The 19,446-nt window shown below is 40.1% G+C and overlaps 1 long non-coding RNA gene across 2 annotated transcripts in view; it reads right to left on the bottom strand.

Moving 5' to 3' along the window:
* LOC132489362 (uncharacterized) overlaps positions 1 to 19,403 on the bottom strand; it is a 159,841-nt gene extending 140,438 nt beyond the window's left edge. For both annotated transcript variants that reach the window (XR_009531853.1, XR_009531852.1), the window contains exons 1-2: positions 19,193 to 19,403; positions 18,422 to 18,489 (exon numbers count right to left, since the gene is read on the bottom strand). This is a non-coding gene — a long non-coding RNA (uncharacterized LOC132489362). The remainder of the gene's footprint in view (positions 1 to 18,421; positions 18,490 to 19,192) is intronic.
* Positions 19,404 to 19,446: the final 43 nt, after the last annotated feature.

Raw genomic sequence — 19,446 nt, 5'->3', positions numbered from 1 at the left:
GCCAAGTTTTTACTTGGGTTTTTGTCTTTTGGAGGTTGAGTTGCATGAGTTCTTGGTTCATTTTGGATATGAACCCCTCTTCAGATATATTGTTTGCAAATACCTTCTCATGTTCAGTAGGCTGCCTTTTTGTTTTGTGGATGGTTTCCTTTGCCGTTGAAAAGACTTTCAGTTGATGGAGTCCCACTGGCTTATTTTGCTTTCGTTTCCCTTGCTTGAAGAGACAGATCCAAAAAAATATCACTAAGACTGATGTCAAAGAGCACACTGCTGATGTTTTCTTCTAGGGTTTTGTGGCTTCAAGCCATATGCTGAAGTATTTGATTCGTTTTGAGGTTATCTTTGCAGAGAAAAGGATCCCAGTTTGATTCTTGTGCATGTAGCTATCCAGTTTTCCCAACACCGTTTATTGAAGAGGCTATCTTTTCCCCATTGTATATTCTCACCTCCTTTGTCACAGAGGAATTGACCATATAAGTGTGGCTTTATTTTTGGGCTCTCAGTTCTGTTCCATGGATCTGTGTGTTATTTCTTCTGTGCCAATACCATGTTGTTTTGATGATTCTAGGTTTGTAGTATAGTTTGAAATCAGGGAGCATGATACATCCAGGTTTGTGCTTCTTTCTTAAGATTGTATTGACTCTTCAGGTTCTTTTGTGTTTCCCCACACATTTTAGAATTCTTTGTTCTAGTTCTCCAAATAACCCCATAGGTATTTTGATAGGAATGGCATCAAAACTCTAGATTTCCCTGGGGTGTGGAATAATTTTAACAATACGAATTGTTCAACTCCATGAGCATGGCATATCTTTCCATTTGTTTGTGTCATCTTCAATTTCTTTCATCAGCATCTTAGTTTTTGGAGTACAGGTCTTTTGCCTTCTTAGGTAGGTTTATTCCTAGGTATTTTATTCTTTTTGATGCGATGGTAAATGGGATTTTTCTTTCATTTCTCTTTCTGATCTTTTGTTGGTAGTGTATAGAAATGCAACAGATTTCTGTGTATTAATTTTGTATCCTGCAAATTTACCAAATTCATTGATGAGCTCTAGTAGTTTTGTGGTAGAATCTGTAGAATTTTCTATGTATAGTATCATGTCATGTGCAAACAGCGACAGTGTTACTTCTTTTCCAGTTTGGATTCTTTTTATTTCTTTTTCTTCTCTGCTTGCCATGTCTAGGACTTCCAAAACCATGTTGAATAAAAGTGGTGAGAGTGGACATCCTTGTCTTGTTCCTGATCTTAGAGGAAATGCTTTCAGCTTTTCACCATTGAGTATGATGCAGAGAGTTACTCAGAAATGTGCACAGATTTTCCCTAGACCCCTACTAGCAGTGGAAAAACAGCCATATCATGTAGTTCCTCAAAGACCAAGAGGAGGATTTTCATGGCTCTCACCGTGAATGTGAGGGATAATCACTGGAGCTGAGAAGCTGCCATTTCCTCCTCACCTTCCTCCTGCTCTGGGTTTTTTTTTTTTTTTTTTTTAAATAAATTTTATTTATTTATTTATTTATTTATTTATCTTTTGGGCTGCATTGGGTCTTCGTTGTTGCACACAGGCTTTCTCTAGTTGCAGACAGCGGGGGCTACTCTTCGTTGCAGTGTGCGGGCTTCTCATTGTGGTGGCTTCTCTTTGTTGTGGAGCATGGGCTCTAGAAGCATGGGCTTCAGTAGTTATGGCTCGCAGGCTCTAGGGTGCAGGCCCAGTAGTTGTGGTGCACGGGCTTAGTTGCTCTGCAGCATGTGGGATCTTCCCAGACCAGGGCTCAAACCTGCATCCCCTGAATTGGCAGGCAGATTCTTAACCACTGTGCCACCAGGGAAATCCCTCTGGGTTGTTTTCTCATCAGTATTATGTGGAGGAATAACATTAGCATCTTGAGAATATACCTTCAAAGGTTCCAGGACATCTCCCTCTTCCTGACCTTCATTTTTAAAACAAACATTACTGACAGTGTAGGAGGGTATGAATGAAGTTGAAATAGAGTCCCAAAGTGGTGGCAAACAGGAGTGAGGGACTAATTCAGACACCCTACAGCTCCCTTCTTCATTTCTACCTTTTCTCATTGTACCAAGTTCCCCAGTTGAACCATCTAATGATGATATCACTTCCTGGTTTTGACTCATAAAAAGAGACAGAGCTTCTCTGATTCTCAACATCCCCACCAAGACATTGGCCCCTGTATTTTAGTGCTTCCCCTCTCTTTACCTGATTTTCTCTCTCTCTCTCTCTCTCTCTCTCTCTCTTCCTCTCTCTCTCTCTCTCACACACATACACACACTCACACTCACACACACACACACACACACAGAGGCTGACTGATCTTTGATTTTCAGTAGAAACCATTGGTATTTGCCATTCTGCTCCGTCACACTGTTGAAAAGACTTACAGTATAGGAGCTACCCTGTGGCCATCTTTCTTCCATCTTGGCTTACAGTGTTACATCAAAGGGATTCAGCACAGCGTTGTGGAAAAAACCCAGTCCTGAGAACCTGGCAGCCCAAGTTCCAAGCTTTTGGCTGAGCTCTATTACTAACTTGCAGTCTGACCCTGAGCAAGTTGTCTGTCTTTGTAGTCTCATTCCATCTTTATTAGCTGATCTTGAATATTCCTTTCAGTCCTGACATGACAAACTTTTGAACAGTCTTGTTCTTTTAGATGCTTTTTTCAATCTCTTGAACCTCCTGTTTTAAAACTCCTTTCTGGCCATGAGACATCTTTGATTCCATACTCTGTACAGGTCCAACCCAAGACAATGTCTATAGGAGGGCTCCATCCCAGAGGTTTTTTTGTTGGCAGTACTGCTCTTGATCCAATTAACCAGAACTTCTTTCGTGGGTCCCATGCTTTAGAAGGCCCTCTTCTGGCCCTCCTCCTCCCCCCAACACGAACAATGGTGGGTCTGTGAGTCCAAGGATGTTTGACCACCTGTAACCTTCTTATCCTCTTCTAAACCAAGCTTTCCCTAACCAGGATGTCCAGAATTTCCTGCTCAAGAAACTCTGAGCCTACTTCCAGGGCCTGCTTGGGCTTTTGCTCCTCTCTGTGCAATTAGGAGCAGACCATATCGCCCAAAGTGTAGTTAAGAGGTAGTTGTTTGTATAGTTTGTGTTTGGAGTTATGGACCGAACTTGAATATGTAGGGTATAGTCTGCACACTTATACACAAGTTTCTTTGAGGTCAGTATGAACAGAAGGGTAAGTGGCCCACTTAGGGGGGATTTGTGAAAATAACCACTTGTGCATTCACCTCAGGCTCACAAATATTAGAGATGGGCCTGTTTGTGGGATACACTACCCTGAAAAGAGAGGCATACAGAGGTCAAGAACAGTGGCTCTTCAAAGATTCTGTGAGTTATTTGTGGCTACATAGACAGACTCACTAACCGGTATGAATGGGCAACAGAAAGAGAATGGGGAAGCTACAGACTTTTCACCTTTGGCTCTTGCTAGATGCAAGTTATGGACACAAAGGTAATTTATAATTTCTTACTGGTCTTCATTTTGCCAAACTAGAGTTATGAGCTTGTAGGCACAAAGTGTGATATTATATTAATAGTAATGACAATAGATTATTGAACTTAATCTGATTCCTATGTTGACATTATTTCTGTCTATTTGCATTGGTTCATTTTCCCTCAACTCCCTCCCTCACCAAAATAAAGGTCATTAGGTAAAGCAAAGCAATCTCTTTAGGCTGACCTAGCCAACCCTCAATTAACTTGTACATCTGAGACCAGAGTTGTAAGAAATGGTCTATTAACAAGCATGTTGATTCCAAACCTCTTTAACAATTTCTCACATCACAGCGTTTCTCAGAATTAGGAGTCAAGATTTTATAAATGTGATTACTGTACATTATATCCATATGATATTTCAAAAGGACCAAGATGGAAAAGTATGTGGCCTTTAAAATGGTTTTAGTTGTAATTCTAGTCAAGCCAAAAAAATTAGCTTGGGAAAATTCTACCCAGTTTACAAATTAGCTGGATGTCATTACACAAGATATTTACCCTCTTGGGGACTCAATTTCTTTAACTACAAAATGAGGGGGAAAAATTTTTTTAATAAAATAAAATAAAATGAGGGGGTTGGATTAAATGGTCTCTAAGTTTCCTTTAAAAAATCTAAGGTTTTATGGTTGCCTATGATTTTATAAACAATTATGCCTAGAGCTATTTAGCAGAGAAAACTGTAGAATGTGAAAACCTTTAGGACTTAGCTAAGAAATAAAAAGACCATTCATCAGGAAACGGGGTCAAGTTAGAAAGTAAAGAGTATAGTTGCCTGAGCAACTCTAATTTTAAAAGAAATTATTACAGAGTTAAACACAAGCCTATGCAGGCCAAGGAGAAGAAAAGAAACAAGAGCTCCATCTTTTCCTGTTGTTGTCCTGGAAGAGGAATCATATCATAACTGCTTAACTTTCTGGAACAAGGCAAAGTATAAAAGAAACAAACACACAATACCCAATTACAGGGTGGCTACAGCTATATCTGCTACAGCTTCTTTCCTAGAGGTTTTTTTTCTTTCCTAGTGTTTTAATCAAGTCTGAAAGTTTGAATGCCAACTCTCCATGGGTACTTCAGTGGCTACCCACAGCAAGCTAATTTTCCCTCCCTCTTTCAGTATCAGAAATCCTCTCCAAAGTCCTACAAGCACAATTCTATGCTGAAGTTGGTATTAATAGTTGGCGTCAAGCCCCCAAATCCTGTTAGTGATAATACGAGGAAGTAAGACATTCAACTCTGTTGTGAAACTAAATCATAATACATCAGACAAGAATATAAAACTACTTGGTCAGAGTGCTCAGCCCAAGGCTACAGTCAACTACTCCAGAGAATACAGAGGCCCCCAGAAGGAGGGGCCCTTTCATTCTGTACCTTCCTGCTAAAGAAGAAGTAAAACACTACACAGTTTGCCTTGGAAGTCTAACCATATTAAGAGAAACAAATCTCATACCTGACTTCCTATGCTTTGAAATTGATCAAAATGCAGGATATTGCAGGGGCAGGATGAAAAGAAAAGAGTAACAAAAGACTTGTAAAATCTCAGATCTGGCTAACCAGCTCTTGATTAAATAAAAATTGTCTGTATTTCTAATAGTTATAATAATAAAATCTGAAAATGTGGGTTATAGGAAATCCCTGGAGGTCCAGTGGTTGGGACTCGGTGCTTTCACTGCTGGGGTCCGGTTTCAATCCCTAGTGGGGGAACAAAGATCCTGAAAGCAGCGTGGTGTGGCCAAAAAAACAAACAAACAAACAACAAAACAACAAAGAATGTGAAAATGTGGGTTATAAATATATACTGTCAATGAATTTTCTATCATTTTCTTATGTTCAGAAGGTTATGTTTCCTGACAATCCAATTTGTTTCTGTACTTATGTTTCTGAAATCTGACTCGATTTCTTCTATGATATGTTTTTGCAAATCTCCTCTTCTTGTTAGACTATTTTGTTGAACAAAAAGAATGTGCTAACAACTGTGAGGAAATAGACACCCAGTATCTGTCCATTTTCTAACCTGCTTTTTTTTAACCTAAAGAAAATATCATTTCTCATTAGAAGTTAGAAATCCAGAACAAACCACTGAAATATAGGGCTTCTGTGAGTACTGAATAGAGAAAGCTCTATAGTGAAGGTCTGATAAGGAGGAGTTTAGCTATATTTGAGCTTTGGAAAAGTTTCATGAACAGTTGCTTCTTCAGGAGACTTCACAGTGCCTATAACATTGTGTATTTTATCTAACAAATACCTATATAGTGCTTTTTATATGCCAGGCCCTGTAAGTGCTTTATAAATATTAATCTCTGATTTTTCACAACAACCCTACAGAGTAGACAATATCATCATCATCGTCATCATCATCATCACCATCACCATCCCTGTCTTAACAGATGAAGAAACTGCAGCACAGAGAAGTTAAGTCATTTGCTCCAGGCCCACAGCTGATGAGTGCGTAAGTCCACGCTCCTAGCCACCACACACTGCTCCTCTCAGAGGAGCTCATTATTTGAGGTAAAGGTGGAAGCAGAGAGTTAGAAAATGTCCTGGGTGCCACAGCCCTTTAGCATATCACTTCCCTAGGGTGGAAACACCGCTTTAACTTCTAGCAACTTCCACCTCTTTAACCTGGAGATTCTTTCTCAGGTTTGTTCCTCTTAGATGTTCTTAAGATAAAAGATATGATGAAGTAAATACCAAAGAAGAATTTTTTAAGAGTAATCTCCAGGGCTTCCCTGGTGGCGCAGTGGTTGAGAGTCCGCCTGCCAATGCAGGGGACACGGGTTCGTGCCCTGGTCCAGGAAGATCCCACATGCCGCGGAGCCACAGCCGCTGAGCCTGCGCATCTGGAGCCTGTGCTCCTCAACGGGAGAGGCCACAACAGCGAGAGGCCCGCGTACCGCAAAAAAAAAAAAGAGTAATCTCCAGAATGACCTTGCTTAAGAAACTGAGATTAGTGAGGTAAAGCAGAAAATAGCAAGATATTAATGGTCTCTACCAGATATAAACCCTCTTAGTCACTTTTATCATTTGCCTAAAATTCAATAAAATGGTTTTTTGTTGCTCTGTTTATAGGTTAATATGAATGACTTCCAAGAGAAGGTCTAATAAAAAAGAAGTTATCAGTTCCTACAAAATATATACTTTGGCCAAAGACCTTAGAGAGCAAGGTCTTTCAAGTATTTACAACTAAGAAGTAGTACAAGGATGTTAATCTGAAGGATTATTTGTCATAATAAAAACTTTAAAAGAGCCTATTTACCATCAGTTACAGAATGGTTAAATTAAAGAAAATTCTTGCAATAGAACACAAAGCAATCATTAATATTTACATGAATATATATGTAACATATCAAGTGAAAAAAGCAAGTTGCAGAACACTGTCATGGTGTTATGCCATTTTTGTGGGAAATCAACATAAGAAACATTTGGTTTTGTATGTCTGTAACATATAGGCAGATTTGGATACAAACCTGAAAAAATAGAACACACCTCTTAAGAGTGGTTATCCCTGGAGAAAGTGTTGAACGGGGAGGGGTAGTGGCGAAAAGGAGATAAATTTTTATTTTATAGACTTTTCACTTGCTTGTGGTAGGTGAGATTCACTAAATGCACATGAATTAAAACACAAGCAAGCATATGGAAACCATTAAACAATTTGAGAAAGATTAAGAATCAATTATAAACTGTGTAGTAAGTCTGACCAAGTGAGCCATGATATATAATCACTTTGTGCACCAGTTTTTCCATAATTATGCATAAACTACTGTGCTAGCTTTACTAGACTTTTATTTTGCTTAATGCTATAGATTTTGAGGATTTATTTTCATTAAAACTTAAAGAGGAAAAAATTATACCTTCCAAAGACTGATAAGTCAATAGGTAATGCACTACTCTTTTACTTCTATATTTTCTTTTTAGAAACTCAAGTACACATTTACGTGGACCATCACCATACTGCAGACTGACTGGATGGCAGTGTGGTGTGATAAAAACAACACGGCCCAGAGTTAGAAGACCAGTCCAGATTCTATCACAGACTTCCTGGGTAATTACTGCCACTTAACGCCTGTGGGTCCCTATTCATTTCTCTTAAGAAGAATATATGATTCAAAAAAGCAAGGGAACAGTATCTCTCTTGGTTGATGAGCAATGAAATATATCTGCAATGCTGGCAAAAGCCTTGTTAAGCAGCTTACTAAGCGGTGCTGCATATGACATCTGAAATTGTTATAGTGTCCTCTTCTGGTCCCCAGCAGGTGTTTCTCTGATTCTTCCACGTTCTGTTCAAGTGTCATCTGTGCAGTTGTGAGTCACTAGAGCCAGCCTTTCAGCCCTCCCTGCCTCCCTCCCCTGCTCTTTCTCTACTCTGAGATACGAGAGAAATGCCAAACCCAGGCCATCATATGCTCTGCTGCCCAGGAGAGTACAACCCAATCTGTGCATTATAGCCAGAGTGATCTTTGAAAAACACATGCATAACCTTGCCATCCCCTTTAAAAGTCTTTATTATCGATCCCCACCATTTACAACCAAGTCCACACTCTTGGCCTGACATAAAAGCCTCTTTCTGTCATGGCTCCAGTCCACTTTTCCAGCCTCCTCTCCTGCCTTCTATCTCCCCACATACAAAATCTTCTAGCCATATGGAAATGTCTCCAGTTTTCTGTTTGTAGGTATGCTCTTAACAGAAACCCCACAGACCACAAGCATTTCAGAATTCATAACTTTTTAGATTTTCAAAAGGTAATCCCATGCATAGATAGATAGATAGATGTATATGTATATATGTTACATAACAGCCCAGATGGTCTAAGGCATCAACTCGTATCAAACACATAAATGTTTCTGCAGCAAACCTAGAATATTCACATTAAGTGTTATAAGGCCACAAATGGCCTCCGTCGGTTGGGGTCTGGTTTTGCCACTGAGCCACTGCCCTTGCTTCCTCCAGATCTATAATCCACCCTTTTGCACCTGCTCTGTGCCTGGGAAACTGACCTATCTGCGCTTCAGCCCCACACTCCACTGCCCCCAGGTTTCTAATGGGATGTAGTCAATGGGGAGCCCAGCAGGCTATCCAGGAGCCTGGGGTGTTTCCCTCTCCTGAAGGACAGTCATCTGGAGGCAGTTGCTCTTTAGGTAGTCTTCTTCCCATGACTCCTTCCTTCTGGCCTCCAAGAACCACTCTCTCCTCTTGTCTCCTAGGGACGTGTGTCTCGGGATCACAACTCTCCTGTCCCACTATCACATTCCTATCCCTGTGCCAGCACTCCCCCCACACCTTCGAATGAGTCTCTTTATTAAATCCTCTTTCAATGATCCCAATTTGAGAATACCATCTGTTTCCTGATGGGTCCCTGACAAATGCAGCACACCAATGAGTTCAGATTGAGCTAGGTGTTCCTGCCTAATGGATTAAGGAAAAGCTTTCAGCTTTTAGAACTTCTTGGATTTCAAAATTACATGTAAGATACTGTGAACCCATACAATCTACTATTTCTTTCTTCTGTTTAATATATACTGCTCCTTCTACCTGGAATGCCATTCTCTCCTTGTCCAATTGGCTAACTTCAATTTAGTCTTTAAACACCATGTGAACTTCCAGTGAACTTCAAGAGTGAACTATCCACTGACCAATCCCCTGTAGACAGCACCTCATCCAATAGTCCTGGACACTTGTAAAGTCCCTGGAACAGCCTTGGAAAACTTATGTGAGTCTGGGACTTGAAGGGAAAACACCCCACCCAAGGAAGTGATGGACTCACAAGTACCGTTACGGTTACATAGGTTAAATATATGACGAATGGAAGGCTTAACATTTCTTAGTATTGCTGTATGATTCAAGAAACACTGGGGAGTGCAGTCATAAATAACTAAAATTTAGTTGTTTTAAATTTCATTTATTCACCCTCTTGTACCAAAGACTCACAGACAAAACCCAAACAGAAATTTCTGAAAAATACTCATCCTTAGTATGTGCAATGCACTCTGGCCTTTTCTAGTCTGTTGTAGTCAATATCACTTTTTAAAAATATCAATCACACCCTAGAAATGGGTCATGCAATACACAGTGTGAAAGACACCAAACTAAACAGTATTCATTGACAAATGCTTCTGCACTTTGTCAAACAAAGAACCAAAATATTGTAACCATGCTTTAGTTTTTTGCCATTTATACTTTCAGGTTGTTTCCCCCCATTTTCAGTTATTTGCTCTCCTGAGCAGGGGGAGGAATTCCTGTGCTAAAGCTGGCTGACATCTGTCTAGAACCACAAGACGTGTGCTGACACAGAAACCAGAGCAGCGGGCAATCTGGGAGTTGGGGCTGTCTTAGCCAATTTTGAATATTTGGTCACCTTATCTGAGATTACATGTAAACTCACTTTTTCCAGTCTCTCAGAAGGCAGCTTGTACTGTGTAATTTTAAAAGAAATTTTTTCTGTGTTGTTTAATGATTTGCGTTAATTTTAAACAAGGGTTTATGAACTGTGAGCTAGTGCCAGGAAAATGTGGATCAACTGTTGCTTCCCTAGAGAAAGTAGCAGTGCTTTTAATAATAGATCCTAGTAAAGTATCTATAATTCTTCTACGACTTAAAAGGCAAAGCAAAATATGGATTGGGTAAAAGGACTTTTTTCTTTCTTTCTTTCTTTTTTTTGGTGTGTATGTAGAAAATATACACGATGTCTGACTAAGAAAAAAAAATTGTTCTAATTAGACTCTTGTTTGCATCAAGCCAGCATTCATTTAGGTGCCCTTGAAAGAAAAGGAGTTAACTATATGGACACTGTATCATTTAGGATTAACACTGGCTACATGTGACAGAAATCGAAAATAGTGGTAGATAGTAATCTTATCTTAAATAAGATAGTTTTAGCTCTCTTGTAACAAACAAGAAGTAGGAAGTCCAGAACTGGCATGGCTTCAGGATGTCAAAGGACCAGCGTTCTTTTCTGCTACCTACTACTGAGATTCCTGTCAATGCATATAAATTCTAGACAGTTGGAAGGAGGAAGCAAGGAGGAATTACACACACAATGTCCCCTACAGCCCATTAAACAGAATATCATCACAAGGCTGCATGGAAGGTAAAGAAATGTAGTCTTTTTAACAGGAGCTCAGCTAACAAAGGAGGAAGATGGCAAAGACAGATATTGGGGAAAACAAGGAGTTTTTCCCACAATGATACACGACCTGAAATTGAGAAAACTTTAGGCTTGATTTCTGCAGCCTTTGCCTCTCCTTCTCAAATAATCAGTCTTCTTCTTCTTTAGTCTATGGTTAAAGGGAATTACAAAGAGCACCAGTAGTTTATATAGCTTAGTTGATTACTTTGCCCCTATATGGCAGAGACTGCCATGTCAGGACAGCGTGTGGATGGCTGGAACTAGAGCCAATCAAACCCTAACCACAAGGCTGCGAAACAAGGTCTAGCTAGGAATCAGGAAGAGGGAAATGAATGCTGGGGAAGCAATCAACAAACATCTTACCACAATGTCTAAGAGGCAGTTCTACGTTAACATGTTCAAATCAAAATTCTTGAGCTCTCTGTCAATTTCCACCTCCAACGCACTACCATCCACCTAGTCATTTAATCCAAAAACCCAAGTGTAACCCTTAAGCCTTTTATTCCCCTCACTCCTCACATCCATCAGGATCAGCTACACAATATGTGGGGCCCAGTGAAAAATGAAAATGCAGGGCCTCTTGTTGAAAAATTATCAAGAATTTCAAGAGAGCAACAGCAAAGCATTAAACCAACTGTGGAGTCCTTCTAAGTATGGGGCCTGGTACAACTGCACATGAAGCCAGACCTGCATCCAATATAGATCCATACATTTTGTAAGCTCTACCTCTGTGATAGCTAAGTTTATGTGTCTATTTGACTGGGCCACAGGGTACTCAGACTTTGGTTAAACATTATCTGGGTATGTCTGTGAGGGTGCTTCTGGATGAGATTAACATTTGAATCAGCAGACTGAGTAAAACAGACTGCCCTCCCTAATGCTGGTGGGCCTCGTCCAATCAGTTGAGGGCCTGAATAGAACTAAAAAGAGTAAGAGGGAGCTCATTCTGTCTATTTGAGGTGATACATCAGTGTTTTCTTGCCTTTAGACTCAAACTAAAACACTGGCTCTTCTCAGGTCTTGAGTCCACCAGCTTTCATACTGGAATTTACACTATCAGCTCTCCTGGTTTTCAGGCCTTCAGACTCAAACTAGAACTGCACCATCAGCTCTGCTGGGTCTCCAGCTTGCTGACTGCAGATCTTGGGACTTCTCAGCCTCCATAATTACATGAGCCAATTCCTTATAATAAATTTCTTTCTTTTCTCTCTCTCTGTATACATCCAATCAGTTCTGTTTTTCTAAAGAACCCTAATACAACATCCAAAACAATTCTTAAATTAGTACACCTCTCTCTATCTCCATAACGATATCTCTGTATCTCTGGTTCTGGACTAAATGGTATTGGCCACTTAACAAGTACACCTGCTGAATAAAGACACAGACCTACTTAAGAATGGACTTGAGGATATGGGGAGGGGGAAGGGTAAGCTGTGACAAAGCGAAAGAGAGGCATGGACATATATACAGTACCAAACGTAAGGTAGATAGATAGTGGGAAGCAGCCACATAGCACAGGGAGATCAGCTCGGTGCTTTGTGACCGCCTGGAGGGGTGGGATAGGAAGGGTGGGAGGGAGGGAGACGCAAGAGGGAAGGGATGGGGGAACAGACATATATGTATGACTGATTCACTTTGTTATAAAGCAGAAACTAAAAAAAAAAAAAACAAAAAAAAAAACAAGTACACCTGCTTTCACTTTTGCCCCTGCTTCAGTGGTGTTCAATCAGAGAAGCAGAACCACAAGGATGGATGCACATACACACACACACACACACACACACACACACACATGCATATATAAAACAAATATATAACATATAAAAATATTTTTATATGTAATAAATATTTAAATATAATAAAACATATTTCAAATACAGTATATTTAAATATATAATATATATCATATTTTATAACTAAATATATTTATATAAATATACTATAATCTTTTATATAAGTATAAAAACTACAAAATTTATATAAATATATAAAATACACATATATGTAAAACATATATATATATATACACACACACACATATACATATGCATATGAATTTGTTATAGGGCTTTGACCTTACAACTGTGGAAGCTGATTAAACAGTGTACGTGCCAGCCCCAGGCTCTGGCACTTAAAGGGATGATGAATATAAAGAGGGAAATGTGAGCATCAACTGGAACCTGTAAGAACAGACTTGAACCTACAAAGACAGACTCGGAATTACTGTCATTCTCTCACAACCTCTGAGCTTCCAACTTTGATGAGAGTATGTGTCCCGCTGGAGAAGCTGATGCCCTTAGTCATGGAGCTAAATATAATCCTGACCCAGGGCTGAGCGAGGCTGAAGAAGAAATTCTGGCAGGACTTGTGAGCCAGATGTTGTCCCAGGCCAGTAAGGTGAGCCAGCAGATTACAGTAATGTGGGTGCATTGCAGTGGGGTCTTGTGCCCTGCTCTGACCTTCCAAGTGTAAAAGCAATAGGCTACTGCTTCCTTTCTGCCTTCCAAATAGTGTACAAAATGCTCCTTGTGAGGCTCACTACCCCTGAGCCATACAGGGAAGGGAATTCTGGGAAACATAACTCAGGTTAAGCTAATTTGACACCATAAAAATCCTCCCCAACCCTTCACTTAACTACAACATAGCAGCAATAGATATCACTTAAAAATTCAAATCAGACCAGTTTTTCTCCTTAAAGCCTTACAAATGCTTTCCCCTACATCTAGAATAAAATCCAAACTCTTTACCATAGTTTACAAGGCTGCACAGGATCTGACCCTTACCATTCTCTGAGCTCATTCATTTTGTACCACACCCTCCTTGAGCACCATTCCTGAGCCTTCTACTTGTTCCTTAAATACATGGAGGTCTTTACTGTCTCCATCTTCACATGGCCTTCTACTGTGTGTCTATGTGTCTCTCTGTGTCCTTTTCTTAAAAGGCTAATCATCACTGGATTTAGGGTTTACCTTAAACCCAGGATGATTTCATATCAAAACAATTCATTATATCTGGAGAGACCCTATTTCCAAATAAAGTCCCGTTCACAGTTCCTGGGGTTAGGACTTGAACATGTCTTTTTAGGGGACACAATGCAACTCATTACAGGTCTAATGAAAGATTCCTACTATGCGTGCTTCTTCTACTGGGACAGGATCCTTCAGGGATCTGAACTTGGGACTGACTATCAGGACCCCTAGTAAATGCTACATGCCACAAGAAATTTAGACATTTTCAGGGAGTGCGGAAAGGAGGATTTTTACATTCCCTGAACTATTAGAGAAATGACAGTTGGGATGTGGACAATAATTAAAGTTTTCAGGATCCAGAATTAGGAATTTATGTGACCACAAAGCTTCCAATGCATCCCCTGGGGTACACTGAGTAGCTGACTGCTTAACAATACTTTAAAATGTGGTAAACTGGATTTGTAAGTCAGATTTTTGACAATGTAACAGCTGGAAGGAGAAATGACCTTTGCGCTTGTGTTAAAACTTAAGCAGCTTTTGCCACAAAGCATTCCACGTTGCTATTAGAAAGCAGTTTGGAAAACTCAGGCTTGTTGAAGAAAGTTGCTGTAGGAGGATTTTAAAGCAAAACATCACAGGAGAAGCTCAGAACTTCCTGTGAAATTGTGAGTTATCCTTCCCGCTCCTTGCTTTTAAAGAAGTTATTCAAGGGGAGGAAGAGAGGGAACTGTTCAGGGTTAGAAATAAGGGTACAAATCCAGCCTAGCAGAGGGTGGAGCTCAGTCACCCAAGTTCAGATTTTTAACACCAAAGCCCCCTCATTACGGGGAAAGTGACTTCCTTACTTTGGATCAGAGAACATGCTAGAAAAATCCCTGGGCCTTAAACACGAACCATGACTACTGAATTTTTACCTAGCTGGGAAGCCAGTCCTAAACAAGAGATCAGTAATATCTTACATATTTGCCCCAGGAATCTAGCAGCCGCTGGAGACAGTTTTACCATCCACAGCACCACTTGGGGGTGGAGGCTAAGAAGAGAAGTACCTCCATATGTTCCCACTCTTGTGAAGATGGGTGTTTTTTGGTGGAATGTGCTTGTGAGAACAGTCTTCCAGAAATTAAGATCCAGAAACAGGAGAAAGGTCATAGCATCAAGTTCTCCTGACACCATAAACAAAAAGCTTAGTAGATACCATAGCTCTACCTTCCCTCCTTGGTTAGCCTAGACCCTGGTATTATAATAGTTGGAGGGGTCTCCATAGTCACTGACGGTCCAGTGGTCAGCCCTGACTTAAGGGTGAACAAATGTGGTCAAAGTCCTATGGGAATCCTGCCTGCTTTTAGGGTAACTCTAGAACCCCAGTGCTACTGAATTTGAACCAACACACGGAGAGTGGGGTAGGACAATGCTACCTCACTAGACCCAGAAATCCAATAGGCATTATCACCAATGGAGCTTTCGAGAAAATTTCCAGCAACGCTTTAGGATACTAGCCTATGAGGTGGAGGTGGTCCAACTACTTTAAGTAAAATACAGCTGTACTACGTTTTGCCTTCTGATTCCAAATGACCACTCCCCAACCCCAGCCACTGCCACCCTTCCCTCAGAAGCCATGCAGCAAAATATACAGAGATGGCAAATATTTTTCTCAAGGAAATACATGAGGAGGAGGAGAAGATTTTATTCACCAAAAATCCTCTTAGAAATATATGATGAGAAAGAGATTTTATTCACCAAAAGTCCCCTTAGAAAGGGAGAGCTTTCTTTGTTAGAAAAATTCTTTGAAAAACACTAATTCAAAAAGATGTATGCACCCAATGTTCATAGCAGCATTATTTACTATAGCCAAGATATGGAAGCAACCCGAGTGTCCACCAACAGATGAATGGATAAAGAAGATGTGGTGTATGTATACAATACAATACAATATTACCCAGCCATAAAAGAATCAAATTTTGCCATTTGTGGCAACATGGATGGACGCAGAGTGTACAAATACTGTATGTTTTCATTTATATGTGGAATCTAAAAAATAAAACAAACGAACAATTATAACAAAACAGAAACAGACTCACAGATACAGAGAATAAACTAGTCATTACCAGAGGCAGCAGTGATGGGAAGAGGGACAAAACAGATGAAGAGGATAAGAGGTACAAACTACTGGGTGTAAAATAAGTAAGTTACAAGGATGTAATACACAGCATAGGGAATATAGTCAATATTTTATAATAACTGTGTATGGAGTATAATCTATAAAAATATCAAATTATTATGCTATACACCTGAAACTAATATTGTAAGTCAACTGTACTTCAATAATAAAAAAAATTCTTTGATAATCGGGAGTAGAAACTGACACCTGAGGGATACAGAATTTGGTGGAATAGTTGCAGGTGACCAGATGGTTTTATTGGTTGCTCCACAGAAGGAGGAGGAAGAGGAGAGAGGAAAGATAAGAGGTGGGATGAACACAGCAGATGTAAGCTCTCTGCTAGGTCAATCACTGTGGGGCAGGAACAGGCTTTAACAAGCATTAAAGCTCAATGTGGGGGCTTCCCTGGCAGCGCAGTGGTTGAGAATCCACCTGCCAATGCAGGTTCAAGCCCTGATCCGGGAAGACCCCATATGCCACAGGGCAACTAAGCCTGTGCGCCACAACTACTGAGCCCACGTGCCACAACTACTGAAGCCCGTGTGCCTAGACCCCGTGCTCCACAACAAGAGAAGCCACCACAATGAGAAGCCTGACCACCACAATGAAGAGTAGCCGCTGCTCCCTGAAACTAGAGAAAGCCTTCGCACAGCAAGGAAGGCCCAATGCAGCCAAAAATAAAGTAAATAAATTTTTAAAAAACTCAATGGGAAAAATATTTGCAAATAATATGATTGACAAGGGGTTAATATCCTAAATATATAAACAGCTCATACTACTCAATATCAAAAAAACAAACAACCCAATCAACAAATGGGCAGAAGATCTGAATAGACATTTTTCTGAAGAAGACATACAGATGGCTAATAATGACATGTAAAGATGCTCAACATCCCTGATTATTAGAAAAATGCAAATCAAAGCAACAATGAGATATCACTTCACACCTGTCAGAATGGCTATCATCAAAAAGTCTACAAATAATATATGTTGGAGAGGATGTAGAGAAAAGGGAACCCTCGTACACTGTTGGTGGGAATGTAAATTGGTGCAACCATTATGGAAAACAGTATGGAGGCTCCTCAAAAGACTAAAAAAAGAGAATTAGCATATGATTCAGCAATTCCACTCCTGGGTATATATCTGGAGAAAACCATAATTCAAAAAGATACATGCACCCCAATGTTCATTGCAGCAATATTTACAATAGCCAAGACATGGAAACAACCAAAATGTCCATCAACAGAGGAGCAGATAAAGAAGATGTGGTATATATATACAATGGAATATTACTCAGTCATAAAAAAGAATGAAATAACGCCCTTTGCAGCAACATGGATGGACCGAGAGATTGTCATACTGAGTGAAGTAAGTCAGACAGAAAGACAAACATCACATGATATTTATATGTGGAATCTTTAAAAATGGTACAAATGAATTTATTTACAAAAAAGAAATAGAGTTACAGATGTAGAAAACAAACTTATGGTTACCGGGGGGGAAAGGGGGGAATAAATTGGGAAACTGGGATTGACATATACACCCTACTATATTTAAAATAGAAAAAACGCTTAGAGAGAGATTCTTGGGGGATACAGAATTTCAGTTTTTAAAAGAAATAAAGAAGGTACTTGGTATTTTAATTTTTTATATAAAAAATCATGGCCCCTACTTTCATTTGTATGTACTTAGAAGTGACTCCTTTGTCTTGGTACATGATATGTCATTGAATGAATGAATGATTGATTATATCCTTATTTTAAAGATGAGGAAAATAAGGTTTAAAAAGGTTAAATAACTTTTAAGGACACACACTAGTAGGTTGCAGAGGTAAGATACTAACCCAAATGCATGCCAAGCCATTCCTTTATTTTTCCTTGTCACTACTACCATATCTCCCTACAATGTTCTATCCTGTCCCACATTTTCTATTATTCATATTATACCTATTACTAAGTCCCTGTTCAAATCAAATCCCACCTATTCAATGAAATCTTCCAGATGACTCTTATTCACAGTAATTTCTCCTTTTTTTTTTTTTTTTTTTTTTACCAGAAAGTTCCTGAGCTAGCTCTCAGGGTAAATGGGGGAGGTTATAAGATAAGGTTTGTGGCCTTGGAGAACAGCTCATCCACTTGTGTTCCTCACTCCATATTCAGGCTCTTGGTGCAAAGGCCTACCTGTTTTGCAGGTAATGCACCCTCCATTGGTCCCCAACCTCAGGTAACAGTCTCTCATGATCTGCATATCTCTCCTAAGGACTTATGTGGCTGGTGATGGATGCAACTGTTTCCTTGGTTTGACTGAGCTGAGCTTCCACGAGAAGCTGCAGAATGAAGCAACTCTGAATAATCTGCATCCCCACCCTGGGATTAGCACTCAGGATACATAAAGCTTTTTCCCTCCTCTCTCCGTCTCTGTTTCTGTTGAAAGAAAGGGTTTCAACCTTTCCCAAGTGTGACTCTTCCAAGGTTGTTTCATGAGAAGCAAAAGCTTATTTCCTATTAGCCATTTCCTCATGTTATCACATGGAAAATAGACTTTTCATTGGCCCAACTTCTCCCTTTTCAAATAGAGGCGCATATACCAACATCAGAAATAACAATTTTTGTTGTCAGTGGTCCTTGAAAAGTAATGTAAAAAGATACTTACAGTTGAAAAACATGCTTGTTACTTGTTCTCATTTTCTCATCTCAAGCTGAGACATATACACTCAGAACCTGCAAAAACCACAATAAATTCTTCTCTAATGTCTTCTGTACTTAAAATCTTCAGTACATACCCAAGCATCTTATTCAGTAATAATGTGCCACCCTAGTTTGTAACTGCACTAAACATTTAACCCTTAATTGTGTCTACATAAAATGTTGAGATATCCACAATCTGAGAAGCAGTAGTGAATTAAAAGTGCAGGACTACCTGTGCTCAGATCCCACCTCCATCGTTTATCAGCTGTGCGAAGTTAAGTTCCTTAACATCTCAGTCTCATTTTCCTCATTTTAAAATGGTATCCTATCACTTCATAAAATTGTTATATTTAATTTGAAAATAGTAATTAATAAATGATAGCTATATGGGAGTTTATTATGCACCGGGCACCATGTTGAGCACTTTACATCCATCTCATCTAACTGTCAGAGAAATCTGAAGAAACTCAGAAGCAACTAAAATATACTGAAGGAATGAAGCTCAAAGAAGCTAAGAAGGTCCGGGGCTATCAGGATATTGGTAGAGCTGTGAGTGGAGCCCAGGTATGCCTGACCGCAAAGCCCATGTCCCTGACCCCTGCGCTATATTCTGACAACGTCCAGAGTGCCCAGGACAGGGCTGGCACAGAAAGGCCCTGATACATGGCGTTTTGTTTACCATGGGCCCTCTGACATTAGAGAGGACTAGAAGAGTGGTCTTTGAACGCGGGCTCACCAGTTTCCAGCAGGGCCTTGAGCCCACTGGTCAGGGCTACGTGGTCTTCCTAGCCGAGGACTGAGGTGAGATGGAAAATGCACCCTTCTTCACTCCTCTATTCTCTTCCCCCCACAATTGCAGGGTCGAGTGAGTGGCCCGGGGGACGCACTTCTGGAGCCCCTTTTTCCTCTGAGACTCGCAGGCTAGACGAAGCGACCGCGGCCCTAGGTTGGAGGGAGCCTGTTTCCAGTCGGACCGCGTCCGGCGGCGCT

The sequence above is a fragment of the Mesoplodon densirostris genome, chromosome 4 (genome assembly GCF_025265405.1).
Source record: "Mesoplodon densirostris isolate mMesDen1 chromosome 4, mMesDen1 primary haplotype, whole genome shotgun sequence".
Lineage (NCBI taxonomy): Eukaryota > Metazoa > Chordata > Mammalia > Artiodactyla > Ziphiidae > Mesoplodon > Mesoplodon densirostris.
The sequence above is the reverse complement of the archived record's forward strand: the minus strand, read 5'-3'. Positions and strand labels throughout refer to the sequence as shown.